Genomic DNA, 14,583 nt, shown 5'->3' with positions numbered 1-14,583 from the left:
GAGTCTTTTCCAACAAGGAGATGATAAATTACCTTATATCCATTTCTTGCCGTCTTCTACCACCACCCCAAATACAAGGCATCACCCTAATGTAAGACACCAACTATGTTATGTATGTAATTGAAACAGCTCCTGACCTGATGTTTGTCTTACATTTTTGGTAAATACCCTTTACCAAGATATGGAACTTCTCTTTTGTGTTTTTTAAGTTTGTCATGAATGGATATTGAAACATCAAATAATTATTCTCCATCTATTAAGATAATCATAGGATTTTTTCCTTTAATCTATAAATATGATGAACTATTTTAATTAATTTTCTAATGTTAAACCAACCTTGATTTCCCTGAGGGAAAAAAGAAAACCAAGTTCATCATGATATATTCCTACTTTTATATATTACTGGATTAGGTTGGCTGATAATTTGTTTAGGTTTTGCACTATGTTCATGAGTGACACAGCTTTTAAGTTTCCTTTATTCTTTTAGTTTTCTCAGGTGTCGTTATCAAGATTATTCTGGCCTCATAAAATGGTTTTAGAAGTATTCTTTCTTTTTATGTTCTGAAGAATTTATTTAAGATTAGAAGAAGTACTTGTCCCTTGAATATTTGGTAAAACTTATCCAGATAACCATTGGACCTGATGTTTTCTTTGTAATGAGATTTTAAACTACCGGTTTGATTTCTTTAATGTTTATAGAAATAATTAAGTTTTCTACTTATTGGGTAAGGTTTTATAAGTTTTGTAGGAATCTGTCTTTTTATCTATGCATTTATAGGGATGTATTATAGGGTTCTTATCTATGCATGTTTTAAGGATGAGTCTATTTTATCTAGACTTCAATGTTTATTAATATACAGTTTTTCTTAATATTCCCATTATCTTTTAAATCTCTTCAATAACTGCATTTGTATCCCCTTGTCTTAGTCCATTAGGGTTCCTATAACAAAATACCATAGGCTGAGTAGCTTTTAAAAAAGTGACATTTATGTCTCACAGCTTTTGAGGCTGGAAGTTTGAGATCAGGGCGCCACCAAGGTCAGGTGAGGGCCCTCTTCTGGATCATAGATTTCTCATTGTATCTTCATGTGGTGGAAGGGACAAGGGAGCTCTCTGTGGCCTCTTTTATAAGGGCACTAATCTCAATTATAAGTGTTCTGCCCTCATGACCTGATCACTTCAAAGGCCCCACTTTTTAATGCCATCAGCTTGGGAATTAGGATTTCAACATATGAATTTGAGGGGACACATACATTCAGACCTTAGCATCCCCTTTTCACATTTTGACCAATTTTGCTAGGCATTTATTCATTTTATTAGGTTTTTTTTTAATGAACCACATTTGACTTTGTTACGTCTTGCTATTATATACATATTTCCTAATTTAGTGTGCCAAATATTTCTTAGGGAGTAACCTAAGGATCTACATCTGTGCAAGGTGTGAGGAAAGAAGCAGGATTGGGCAGAGGGAGACACTGAGAAGCAATTCCAGCTTCGTCAGAGACTCCACCAACCCCATGAGGATCTCTGGAGCTAAAATGGCCCTGCAGAGTTGTCCTACATTGGGCCAAAATGGCTGGGTCTATGTACTCTGCTTTAATCAGTCATTGGATGTGGGCTGCCCCAAGGAGTATGACCTCGGATGAGGCAACTCTCTTCAGCTTAGGCAATCATAGAAGATGATACTTGTATTCAGTCAGCTAGCAACATTCCCAGGAAATGTATCTTTCCTTGAAGCATCACTTCATCAACACGTCTTTATTATTTTCTTCCTTTACTTTTTCCATTTTCTTTCTAGCCTCTTGAATTAGATATCTACCTTATTAATTGTCTACTCTTCCTCTTTTCTAATATAAGGATTTGGGCTGAAGTTTCCTCTAAATGCTGCTTTAGCTGCATCCAACAAGTTTTGGTGTGTAGTATCTTTATTGGTTCTATTTATGAGTTAGTTAAGTGGGTTTCTAAGTTTCCACACACAAGTGATTTATAGTTATATTTTTATTATTTCCTATTTAATAGAATTTTCAGTAGGTCCTAGCTTGTAGCTAAATTGACAATTTTGAAATGGAAACCTATTCACATCAATTCAGGGATTAAAATCCCTTGAAGGCTCCCCACTGCCTACAAAATAAAGTCTAAAGTATTTAATGTAACTTAAAGGCTCTTCCTGATATGGCTTATGCTTACTTCTCTCCCACCATTCCTGCACTTTCTTATTATTTAGCCCCAGTTTTCTTTAATTTTCTCCACGTGGGTATGGTCTTGGATATGGTCATGCCCTCTTTTACCTGACTTAACCTTTAAGTATAATCTTTATATTTCCACCTTTTGAAATTACTCTTAGCAGCCCTGCATAGATTAGGTACTTTCCCTATGTGTTTCCATCATTCTCCCCACCCCTCAGCCCTAACCTCCCTGTATTTAAATTGTTTATCCAATGGGCTATATATTTTATTAGACTGTAAACTTCAGGAGGACAAGAACCATGCATATCTAATTCTCTACTGTACTTCTAATTCATTACCTGCTATATGTAGGTATTCAGTAATTATTTATCAAATAATAGTGATGATAACCATCAATTATTAGATAATTACTATTTTTCTAGAAATTATGTAGAGATTAGTGTGGTCAGCAGGATATTGGCCTCCCATAATATCCATGTTTAGAACCTATGACTATATTGTGTCACATGGCAAGGGAGCATTAAGGTTGAAGATGGAATTAAAGCTGTTAATCAGTTGACTTGAATAGGAAGATAATCTTGGATTATCTGGGTGGATCCAATATAATCATAGGGTTCTTATAAGTGAAAGAGGGAGGCAGAAGAGGCAGTGTTCGAAGGCTACAGCTTGAGAAAGACTCAACCAGCCATTGCTGGCTTTGAAGATGGAAAGGGGCCATAAACCAAGGAACATAGGCAGCCTTTAGAAACTGGAAAAGGCAAAGAACTCAGTTGTCTCCTAAGACTTCAAAAAAAAAAAAAAAGCATCACTATCAACATCTTAGTTTTAGCCCAGTGAGACCATTTCAGATTTTCAACCTTCAGAACTATAAAATAAGAACATACGTAGTAGCAGAATGCTTAGCAGAATTGTGCCTTAAAGTTATGTGGAAAACAAAACTTGCAAATAATTAACTTGGAAATTTAGCTGATCAAGTTTCCAAGCAAGATGTTGAAAGTTCAGCTTGGTTTCATCTTGCTGCTCATAATAAAATGTGAAAAAAAAAAGAGAGAGATAGATTGCAGGAAGACTGTTAAGCAAGTAGGTTCCAGGACTTGATGATTTGGGACATTCTCAGCCTATCTACTTACGTAAGAGACCTTATGGAATGATCTAGTAGGTGGAAGAGTAATACAGAAAAAATTAAATTATTGTGTAAAACTGACATAAGAATATTTAACTTCAAGAGAGTCCAAGTAGATGGGTTGAAGGGGCCCAGAAAGATGAGAAATGTGGAAATTAAGATAGACAAAATAGATTAGGCAAAACAGCGGGAAGCTGTGAACTGAGGAGAAATAGTAGCCAGCATCAAGTTCCCAAGACCTGGAATGACCCAGAGACAGATAAATTGAGGTGTCTAAGAGCCAACATTAAGTTGCTTGTTGTGGTGACCTGTGAGATGTTTCCTGCTCCTATTTCTATTGCTTCAAAACTTCAGTTAAATCTGTTGAAAAGGAGGAGCATTTAAATTCTACAGGACCAAAAAGAGACGTCACTAGAAAGAGGTAAGACACAGAGCAGAAGAAAAAAAATATATAGAAAATGGGATAATCACCCCCTGATGGTCCAAGAAATAGTTGGGGAGGGGTTAGGATGGAGAGAACTTTGGGTTTCCATCTTTGTGAGATATCAAGTCTTGATTTTATTTAACACAGTAAAGGACACAGAGACCTCAGTAACCTGAAATATTGGCACCTGGCATCTGGATCCACTAAGAAAATCAGGATCCACTAAGAAAATCACATCAGAAATGAACATTTTATCTTATTTGCTTCACCATCAAGAAAAAATAAAATAACAGTGGTGCCATTTCGGATGCTCCATTCCCACTTCTCATTACTTTTCCATGTAGGAGCTTAATCTCAGAACCCTCTCCAAGGGGGAAGAAGGAAACTAATGCAATCCAGAGATAGTGCAACATGACATAAACAAGTAAATTGTTCAGTGGCTCTGGTCTTGACATTTGCTGCAATGACTTCACTCTACTCCAAGGTTACTGAAGGCTTCGGCTGAGATGTCTCATTCAAAACCATGTGGTTAGAGAACTAGTTGTCCATACAACTAAGTGTTCTAATTCCTGCTACAGCCAGAAAAGTGCTTTCCAATCCCAATACAGAGCTGATTGTGCCAAAATTGAACATCATCATCAATTATGTGACTTTTACATTGGTCATCCATTATTTTCCTTAGCACTGAAAAGTTTATTTTTGCTTCATGTGGTGCATTTTAGAGAGGAATAAAATTTAAATTCCTCCAAAATTTTGTTTCAGTCAGTATGTCTCTTTTTGTCTCCCTCTTTGTCTCTCTCTAAAATATAAAGCAATAGCATTAGGGAGGTGTTTGCAGCAAGAAGACATTGTCTCACCATCTTAATGCTACTATCCTTGTTTATATGTATCTCAATGTTTGAATTTAATCCCATTTTACATACTTTCAACATATCATATGATTTGCTGTTTTCTCTTAATGTTGTGTTGCAAACATCTCCTCATGCTTCCATAGCCTGCATGATTATTATTCTTAAACTACATAGTTTACCATAATTTGTAAGCTACTTAAGATCTTCAGTTTGTGCTATTATATATAATGCTACAACAGACTATTTAATGCTCTTATTGTTTCTTTGCTGTAGAACAATCTCCTTAGCATGAATTGATTGGGATACAATAGTTGGTTCATTACTTTAATGTATCTTTTAAACTCATATCAACTACTGTTCTTGATTTCAAGACTCAGATATTAAAACAAACAAACAAAAAAACACACTCTCCTCTTGCCTCCTGGCATACGCACCTTGAAATGATATTGGGTTTGCCAGTCTTATTGCTTAATGCCAATAACAATGGTAACTTTTTAATATATTATACTCAATTCAGAGGCTATGATCCCTTCAACATATGGAACACTACTTTATCCAGCATCTTTCTCTTCTGACCTTTACTTTTAAGATGCAATTTGGAATGGTTGGTATTTAGCTTTACTGATTTGATTGGTTGTTGTGGTTAGTAGTGATGTTCCTGTAGAATTCATATCATTTCCAAAATTACTGTGAATTTGCATCTACTATTGCAAAACTCACATACCAAAATGCTACAGAAAAACAGCTGTCACTAATGGAGACCTTTTTAAGCTCTACCCCAGGAAATAGGATGTTTGGTGACTGCAAAGATACGTTAAAGCTGAAGTCATCTTTTCAGCTCTGTCAGTTGTCTGAGATATACTTGTTGTCCAGAGTTACATCAACGTGGTAAGTAATCAGTTACCATCCGTTGATGGCTCTAAGCTTAGAGAGATCAATCAGTAAGACTAGATATGGAGGAATAGTTCCTGAGAGACTGGAATGAGGCCTTCTGTGAAAACATAATGAAGTACAAGATCATTGGAAAGGGCCAGTTGTTTATCCTTTTTCTATAGAATTTTAAAAGTTGACATCAAATTCATAATGATTAAACACATCCTCTGTAGTCCTCTCAGCAACAGATTTCCCAGAGAGTCTCATCCTTGTATCTGTTCCCCGGAGACCTAGCACTACTTAAATTACTCTTGATTTAACTTGTCCCCCCCCCCTTTTTTTTTTTTTGCAGTACGTGGGCCTCTCACTGTTGTGGCCTCTCCTGTTGCAGAGCACAGGCTCCGGACGCACAGGCTCAGCAGCCATGGCTCACGGGCCCAGCCGCTCCACGGCATGTGGGATCCTCCCAGACCGGGGCACGAACCCGTGTCCCCTGAATCCGCAGGCGGACTCCCAACAACTGCGCCACCAGGGAAGCCCTAACTTTTCCCTTTTATTCACTGTAAGCTATCTGAGGGTACAGAGTTTGTATTTGTTTTTTAATTTGGGCCATATATGTGCCTTAGCACATAGCAAACCCTAGAAATAACTGTTGAATGTATGAATGAGAAGTTGGCCTATATCAGTGGCAGTATCTACCTTTATGGATTACATCATGCACTCTGTATTTTCAAAATGAGTTTGATAACCACCCAGGCTACACATTTTTCATCTTTCCAAGTTAAAAACCAAAAATAGAGCCAATGCTTCCAGCAAATTCCTACTGGACCCAAAGACCTGTTGATAACAGCTGTAAACTGAAAACAAAATAAAACAATAATGACATGAAGACACTAGAGAGTAAATGAACATAGGCTAATTCTGTAGGGTAAATAAAACTGGGAGAAAGGAATGGCATGGGGTGAGTTATCTACTTTTTATGGCTTTTAGCTTGATGGAAAACTGAATCAGTGCCACATAGGGTAGTTAACACTCCAGTGGAAAATATGTAGTATTTCTGATGATGGCAGAATTCAGGGAAACCAAGGCTATTAAAACGTGACTGGTTGGGCTTCCCTGGTGGCGCAGTGGTTGAGAGTCCACCTGCTGATGCAGGGGACACGGGTTCGTGCCCCAGTCCGGGAAGATCCCACATGCCGCGGAGCGGCTAGGCCCGTGAGCCATGGCTGCTGAGCCTGCGCATCCGGAGCCTGTACTCTGCAACAGGAGAGGCCACAACAGTGAGAGGCCCACGTACTGCAAAAAAAAAAAAAAAAAAAAAAAAAGTGACTGGTTGAAGGATTTCTGGGAACAAGAGAGCCAGAGAAAAGGAGTCCACAATTTTAGCTGAGGGCTGAACAATTACAGTGTTAGGCAGACTAAAACAGCATAGCTAAAGAACTGAACTGAACAGAACTGCTACTCAAGAGACAACCTTTACAATTTGAATCCAACTAAGTTAATTTCTACTTAAAACATCAAAACTTTTGGAGGAATATAACAGAGTTCAAGATACAATCCAATATTATTTTTTGATGTATTTTTTAGAAATAGGAAAATATTCTCATTTTCAAGAAAAAAGACAATTATGGAGACCAAACCCCAGATAACCCCACTGCCAGAATTCTAAGTAAATGGACTTTAAAGCAGATATTATAACTATGTTCAGTGAAGTAAAGGAAAATATGGTCATATGAATGAAAATATTGGAAATCTCAGTAGAGAAATAGAAACCAGAAAAAAGAAAAAAAAATATGCTAGAAATTTTAAAAATAATTGAAATAAAAATTTTAGTGGATGAGCTTAACAGCAAAATGAAGATAAAAGAAAAAAGTCTTTCTCTTTTTTGAAGATAGATTAATAGAAATTATCCAGTCTGAAGGAAACCTGTGGGCCCATATCAGAAGGTCTAACCTGTATGTAATTGGAGTCAGACAAAGGGAAATGAAGAATGACACAGAAATTTTATTTTATTTTTTATTTTTTTTATTAGTTTCTGCTTTATAACAAAGTGAATCAGTCATACATATACATCTGTTCCCACATCCCTTCCCTCATGCATCTCCCTCCCTCCCATCCTCCCCATCCCACCTCTCCAGGCGGTCACAAAGCACCGAGCTGATCTCCCTGTGCTCTGCGGCTGCTTCCCACTATCTATCTACCTTACGTTTGGTAGTGTATATATGTCCATGCCTCTCTTTCGCTTTGTCACAGCTTACCCTTCCCCCTCCCCATATCCTCAAGTCCATTCTCAAATAGGTCTGTGTCTTTATTCCGTTTTACCCCTAGGTTCTTCATGACATTTTTTTTAATTCCATATATATGTGTTAGCATATGGTATTTGTCTTTCTCTTTCTGACTTACTTCACTCTGTATGACAGACTCTAGGTCTATCCACCTCGTTACAAATAGCTCAGTTTCGTTTCTTTTTATGGCTGAGTAATATTCCATTGTATATATGTGCCACATCTTCTTTATCCATTCATCCGATGATGGACACTTAGGTTGTTTCCAGCTCCGGGCTATTGTAAATAGAGCTGCAATGAACATTTTGGTACATGTCTCTTTTTGAATTATGGTTTTCTCAGGGTATATGCCTAGTAGTGGGATTGCTGGGTCATATGGTAGTTCTATTTTTAGTTTTTTAAGGAACCTCCATATTGTTCTCCATAGTGGCTGTACCAATTCACATTCCCACCAGCAGTGCAAGAGTGTTCCCTTTTCTCCACACCCTCTCCAGCATTTATTGTTTCTAGATTTCTTGATGATGGCCATTCTGACTGGTGTGAGATGATATCTCATTGTAGTTTTGATTTGCATTTCTCTAATGATTAATGATGTTGAGCATTCTTTCATGTGTTTGTTGGCAGTCTGTATATCTTCTTTGGAGAAATGCCTATTTAAGTCTTCTGCCCATTTTTGGATTGCGTTGTTTGTTTTTTTGCTATTGAGCTGCATGAGCTGTTTATAAATTTTGGAGATTAATCCTCTGTCAGTTGCTTCATTTGCAAATATTTTCTCCCATTCTGAGGGTTGTCTTTTGGTCTTGTTTATGGTTTCCTTTGCTGTGGAAAAGCTTTGAAGTTTCATTAGGTCCCATTTGTTTATCTTTGTTTTTATTTCCATTTCTCTAGGAGGTAGGTCCAAAAGGATCTTGCTGTGATTTATGTCATAGAGTGTTCTACCTATGTTTTCCTCTAAGAGTTTGATAGTTTCTGGCCTTACATTTAGGTCTTTAATCCATTTTGAGCTTATTTTTGTGTATGGTGTTAGGGAATGATCTAATCTCAAACTTTTACATGTCCCTGTCCAGTTTTCCCAGCACCACTTATTGAAGAGGCTGTCCTTTCTCCACTGTACATTCCTGCCTCCTTTATCAAAGATAAGTTGGCCATATGTGCGTGGGTTTATCTCTGGGCTTTCTATCCTGATCCACTGATCTATCTTTCTGTTTTTATGCCAGTACCACACTGTCTTAATTACTGTAGCTTTGTAGTATAGTCTGAAGTCAGGGAGCCTGATTCCTCCAGCTCCGTTTTTCGTTCTCAAGATTGCTTTGGCTATTCGGGGTCTTTTGTTTTTCCAAACAAATTTTGAAATTTTTTGTTCTAGTTCTGTGAAAAATGCCAGTGGTAGTTTGATAGGGATTACATTGAATCTGTAGATTGCTTTGGGTAGTAGAGTCATTTTCACAATATTGATTCTTCCAATCCAGGAGCATGGTTTATCTCTCCATCTATTTGTATCATCTTTAATTTCTTTCATCAGTGTCTTATAGTTTTCTGCATACAGGTCTTTTGTCTCCTTAGGTAGGTTTATTCCTAGATATTTTATTCTTTTTGTTGCAATGGTAAATGGGAGTGTTTTCTTGATTTCATTTTCAGATTTTTCATCATTAGTGTACAGGAATGCCAGAGATTTCTGTACATTAATTTTGTATCCTGCTACTTTACCAAATTCATTGATTCGCTCTAGTAGTTTTTCGGTAGCATCTTTAGGTTTCTCTATGTATAGTATCATGTCATCTGCAAACAGTGACAGCTTTACTTCTTCTTTTCCAATTTGGATTCCCTTTATTTCCTTTTCTTCTCTGATTGCTGTGGCTAAAACTTCCAAAACTATGTTGAATAAGAGTGGTGAGAGTGGGCAGCCTTTTCTTGTTCCTGATCTTAGTGGAAATGGTTTCAGTTTTTCACCATTGAGGACAATGTTGGCTGTGGGTTTGTCATATATGGCCCTTATTATGTTGAGGAAAGTTCCCTCTATGCCTACTTTCTGCAGGGTTTTTATCATAAATGGGTGTTGAATTTTGTCGAAAGCTTTCTCTGCATCGATTGAGATGATCCTATGGTTTTTCTCCTTCAACTTGTTAATATGGTGTATTACATTGATTGATTTGTGTATATTGAAGAATCCTTGCATTCCTGGAATAAACCCCACTTGATCATGGTGTATGATCCTTTTAATGTGCTGTTGGATTCTGTTTGCTAGTATTTTGTTGAGGATTTTTGCATCTATGTTCATCAGTGATATTGGCATGTAGTTTTCTTTGTGACATCCTTGCCTGGTTTTGGTATCAAGGTGACGGTGGCCTCGTAGAATGAGTTTGGGAGTGTTCCTTCCTCTGATATTGTTTGGAAGAGTCTGAGAAGGATGGGTGTTAGCTCTTCTCTAAATGTTTGATAGAATTCGCCTGTGAAGCCATCGGGTCCTGGGCTTTTGTTTGATGGAAGATTTTTAATCACAGTTTCAATTTCAGTGCTTGTGATTGGTCTATTCATATTTTCTATTTCTTCCTGAGTCAGTCTTGGCAGGTTGTGCATTTCTAAGAATTTGTCCATTTCTTCCAGGTTGTCCATTTTATTGGCATAGAGTTGCTTATAGTAATCTCTCATGATCTTTTGTATTTCTGCAGTGTCAGTTGTTACTTCTCCTTTTTCATTTCTAATTCTATTGATTTGAGTCTTCTCCCTTCTTTTCTTGATGAGTCTGGCTAATGGTTTGTCAATTTTGTTTATCTTCTCAAAGAACCAGCTTTTAGTTTGGTTGATCTTTGCTATCGTTTCCTTCATTTCTTTTTCATTTATTTCTGATCTGATCTTTATGATTTCTTTCCTTCTGCTAACTTTGGGGATTTTTTGTTCTTCTTTCTCTAATTGCTTTAGGTGTAAGTTTAGGTTGTTTATTTGAGATGTTTCTTGTTTCTTAAGGTAGGATTGTATTGCTATAAACTTCCCCCTTAGAACTGCTTTTGCTGCGTCCCATAGGTTTTGGGTCGTCGTGTCTCCATTGTCATTTGTTTCTAGGTATTTTTTAATTTCTCTTTGATTTCTTCAGTGATCACTTCGTTATTGAGTAGTGTATTGTTTAGCCTCCATGTGTTTGTATTTTTTACAGATCTTTTCCTGTAATTGATGTCTAGTCTCATAGCATTGTGGTCGGAAAAGATACTTGATACAATTTCAATTTTCTTAAATTTACCAAGGCTTGATTTGTGACCCAAGATATGATCTATCCTGGAGAATGTTCCATGAGCACTTGAGAAAAATGTGTATTCTGTTGTTTTTGGATGGAATGTCCTATAAATATCAACTAAGTCCATCTTGTTTAATGTATCATTTAAAGCTTGTGTTTCCTTATTTATTTTCATTTTGGATGATCTGTCCATTGGTGAAAGTGGGGTGTTAAAGTCCCCTACTATGATTGTGTTACTGTCGATTTCCCCTTTTATGGCTGTTAGCATTTGCCTTATGTATTGAGGTGCTCCTATGTTGGGTGCATAAATATTTACAATTGTTATATCTTCTTCTTGGATCGATCCCTTTATCATTATGTAGTGTCCTTCTTTGTCTCTTCTAATAGTCTTTATTTTAAAGTCTATTTTGTCTGATATAAGAATTGCTACTCCAGCTTTCTTTTGATTCCCATTTGCATGGAATATCTTTTTCCATCCCCTTACTTTCAATCTGTATGTGTCTCTAGGTCTGAAGTGGGTCTCTTGTAGACAGCATATATATGGGTCTTGTTTTTGTATCCATTCAGCCACTCTGTGTCTTTTGGTGGGAGCATTTAGTCCATTTACATTTAAGGTAATTATTGATATGTATGTTCCTATTCCCATTTCCTTAATTGTTTTGGGTTCGTTATTGTAGGTATATTCCTTCTGTTGTGCTTCTTGCCTAGAGAAGTTCCTTTAGCATTTGTTGTAAAGCTGGTTTCGTGGTGCTGAACTCTCTCAGCTTTTGCTTGTCTGTAAAGGTTTTAATTTCTCCATCAAATCTGAATGAGATCCTTGCTGGGTAGAGTAATCTTGGTTGCAGGTTTCTCGCCTTCATCACTTTAATTATGTCCTGCCACTCCCTTCTGGCATGTAGTTTCTGCTGAGAGATCAGCTGTTAACCTGATGGGGATTCCCTTGTGTGTTATTTGTTGTTTTTCCCTTGCTGCTTTTAATATGATTTCTTTGTGTTTAATTTTTGACAGTTTGATTAATATGTGTCTTGGCGTATTTCTCCTTGGATTTATTCTGTATGGGACTCTCTGTGCCTCCTGGACTTGATTAACTATTTTCTTTCCCATATTAGGGAAGTTTTCAACTATAATCTCTTCAAATATTTTCTCAGTCCCTTTCTTTTTCTCTTCTTCTTCTGGAACCCCTATAATTCGAATGTTGGTGCATTTAATGTTGTCCCAGAGGTCTCTGAGACTATCCTCTGTTCTTTTCATTCTTTTTTCTTTATTTTGCTGTGCATCAGTTATTTCCACTATTTTATCTTCCACGTCACTTATCGGTTCTTCTGCCTCAGTTATTCTGCTATTGATCCCATCTAGAGTATTTTTAATTTCATTTATTGTGTTTTTAATCGATGCTTGATTCATCTTTAGTTCTTCTAGGTCCTTGTTAACTGTTTCTTGCATTTTGTCTATTCTATTTCCAAGATTATGGATCTTGGAAATAGAATCTTGGATCAGCTTTACTATCATTATTCTGAATTCTTTTTCAGGTAGACTGCCTATTACCTCTTCATTTGTTAGGTCTGGTAGGCTTTTATCTTGCTCCTTCACCTGCTGTGTGTTTTTCTGTCTTCTCATTTTGCTTATGTTACTGTGTTTGGGGTCTCCTTTTTGCAGGCTGCAGATTCGTAGTTCCCATTGTTTTTGGTGTCTGTCCCCAGTGGCTAAGGTTGTTTCAGTAGGTTGTGTAGGCTTCCTGGTGGGGGGGACTAATGCCTGTGTTCCGGTGGTTGAGGCTCGATCTTGTCTTTCTGGTGGACAGGTCCACGTCTGGTGGTGTGTTTTGGGGGTGCCTATGGCCTTATTATGTTTTTAGGTAGCCTCTCTGCTAATGGGTGGGGTTGTGTTCCTGCCTTGCTAGTTGCTTGGCATAGGGTGACCAGCACTGTAGCTTGCTGGTCGTTGACTGAAGCTGGGTGCTGGTGTTGAGATGGAGATCTCTGGGAGATTTTCGCTGCTTGATATTATGTGGAGCTGGGAGGTCTCTTGTGGACCCGTGTCCTGAAGTTGGCTCTCCCACTTCAGAGGCACAGCACTGACTCCTGGCTGCAGCACCAAGAGCCTTTCATCCACCCAGCTCAGAATAACAGGGAGAAAAAGTAGAAAGAAAGAATTAGTAGAAGAAAGAAAGAGAGAGGGAAAGAAAGGAAGAAGGGAAGAAAGGAAGGAAGAAAGAAAGAAAGGAGGGAGGAAGGATGGAAAGAAAGAAGGAAAGAAAGGAGGGGGGGAGGGAGGAATAAAAGCAGAAGGAAGAGTGAATGGAAGAAGGGAGGGAGGGAGGAAGGAAAGAAAGAAAGAAAGACAGGAGGGAGGGAGGGAGGAAGTAAAGAAAAAGAAAGTGGAAAGAAGAAGGGTGGGAGGGAGGGAGGAAAGAAAAAGAAGGAAAGGAGGAGCGGAGGGAGGGAGGGAGGAAGGGAAGGTAGGAAAAAAAGAAAGAGCAGGTAAAGTAAAATAGAATAAAGTATGAAATATAGTAGCGTTATTAAAGTTAGAAAGTAATTATTGGAAAAAAAAAAAAACGGACCGATAGAACCCTGGGACATATGGTGGAAGCAAAGCTATACAGAGAGAATCTTACACAGAAGAGTACACATACACATTCACAAAAAGAGAGCAGGGGGAAAAATCAAAAATCTTGCTCTCCAAGTCCACCTCCTCAATTTGGGATAATTCGTTGTAAAAAGAGGAAAGGGGCGAGAAGTCTGAAATCTTGCTCTCTAAGTCCACCTCCTTAATTTGGAATAATTCGTTGTATAAAGAGGAAAAGGGGGGACAGTCTTAAATCTTGTCCTCAAAGTCCACTTCCTCAATTTGGGATGATTCGCTGTTCATTCATGCACTCCACAGACGCAGGGCACATCAAATGGACCGTGGAGCTTTAATCCGCTGCCTCCGAGGCTGCACAGAGAGATTTCCCTGTCTCTGCTCTCACAGCTCCCGGGTCTCAGCCTTGGACCTGGCCCCGCCTCTGCGCGTAGGTTGCCGGAGGGCGTCCGTTCTTCGCTCAGACAGGACGGGTTTAAAGGAGCCGCTGATTCGGGGGCTCTGGCTCACTCAGGCAGAGGGGAGGGAGGGGCGCGCAGTGTGGGGCGGGCCTGCGGCGGTAGAGGCCGGCGTGACGTTGCAGCAGCCCGTGGCGCTCCATGCGCTTTCCCGGGAAAGCCGTCCCCGGGTCCCGGGACCCCGGCAGTGGCGGGGTGCACAGGCCCTCTGGAAGGCAGGGCGGACAGTGACCCGCGCTCGCACACAGGCCCCGCGGCGGCGGCGGCGGGCGGCGGCGGCATCCCCAGCGTCCCACACCCGTCTCCGAGGTCCGCGCCTTACCCGCAGCTCGCGCCTGTCTCCGGCGCTTCCCCAAGCAGCCCTCTTAATGCCCTCTCCTCGCGCACCAGGAAACAAAAGGGAAAAAAGTCTCTTGCCTCTTCGGCAGCTCCAGACCCTTTCCCCGGACTCCCTCCGGGCTAGCTGTGGTGCACTAACCCCTTCAGGCTCTCTTCCTGCCGCCAGCCCCAGTCCTCTCCCTGCGCTCCGACTGAAAGCCGATACCCAAGCCTCAGCTCCCAGCCCCGCCCG

Source organism: Mesoplodon mirus (genome assembly GCF_964341445.2).
Source record: "Mesoplodon mirus genome assembly, chromosome: 16".
In the NCBI taxonomy this organism is placed as follows: domain Eukaryota; kingdom Metazoa; phylum Chordata; class Mammalia; order Artiodactyla; family Ziphiidae; genus Mesoplodon; species Mesoplodon mirus.
The sequence above is the reverse complement of the archived record's forward strand: the minus strand, read 5'-3'. Positions refer to the sequence as shown.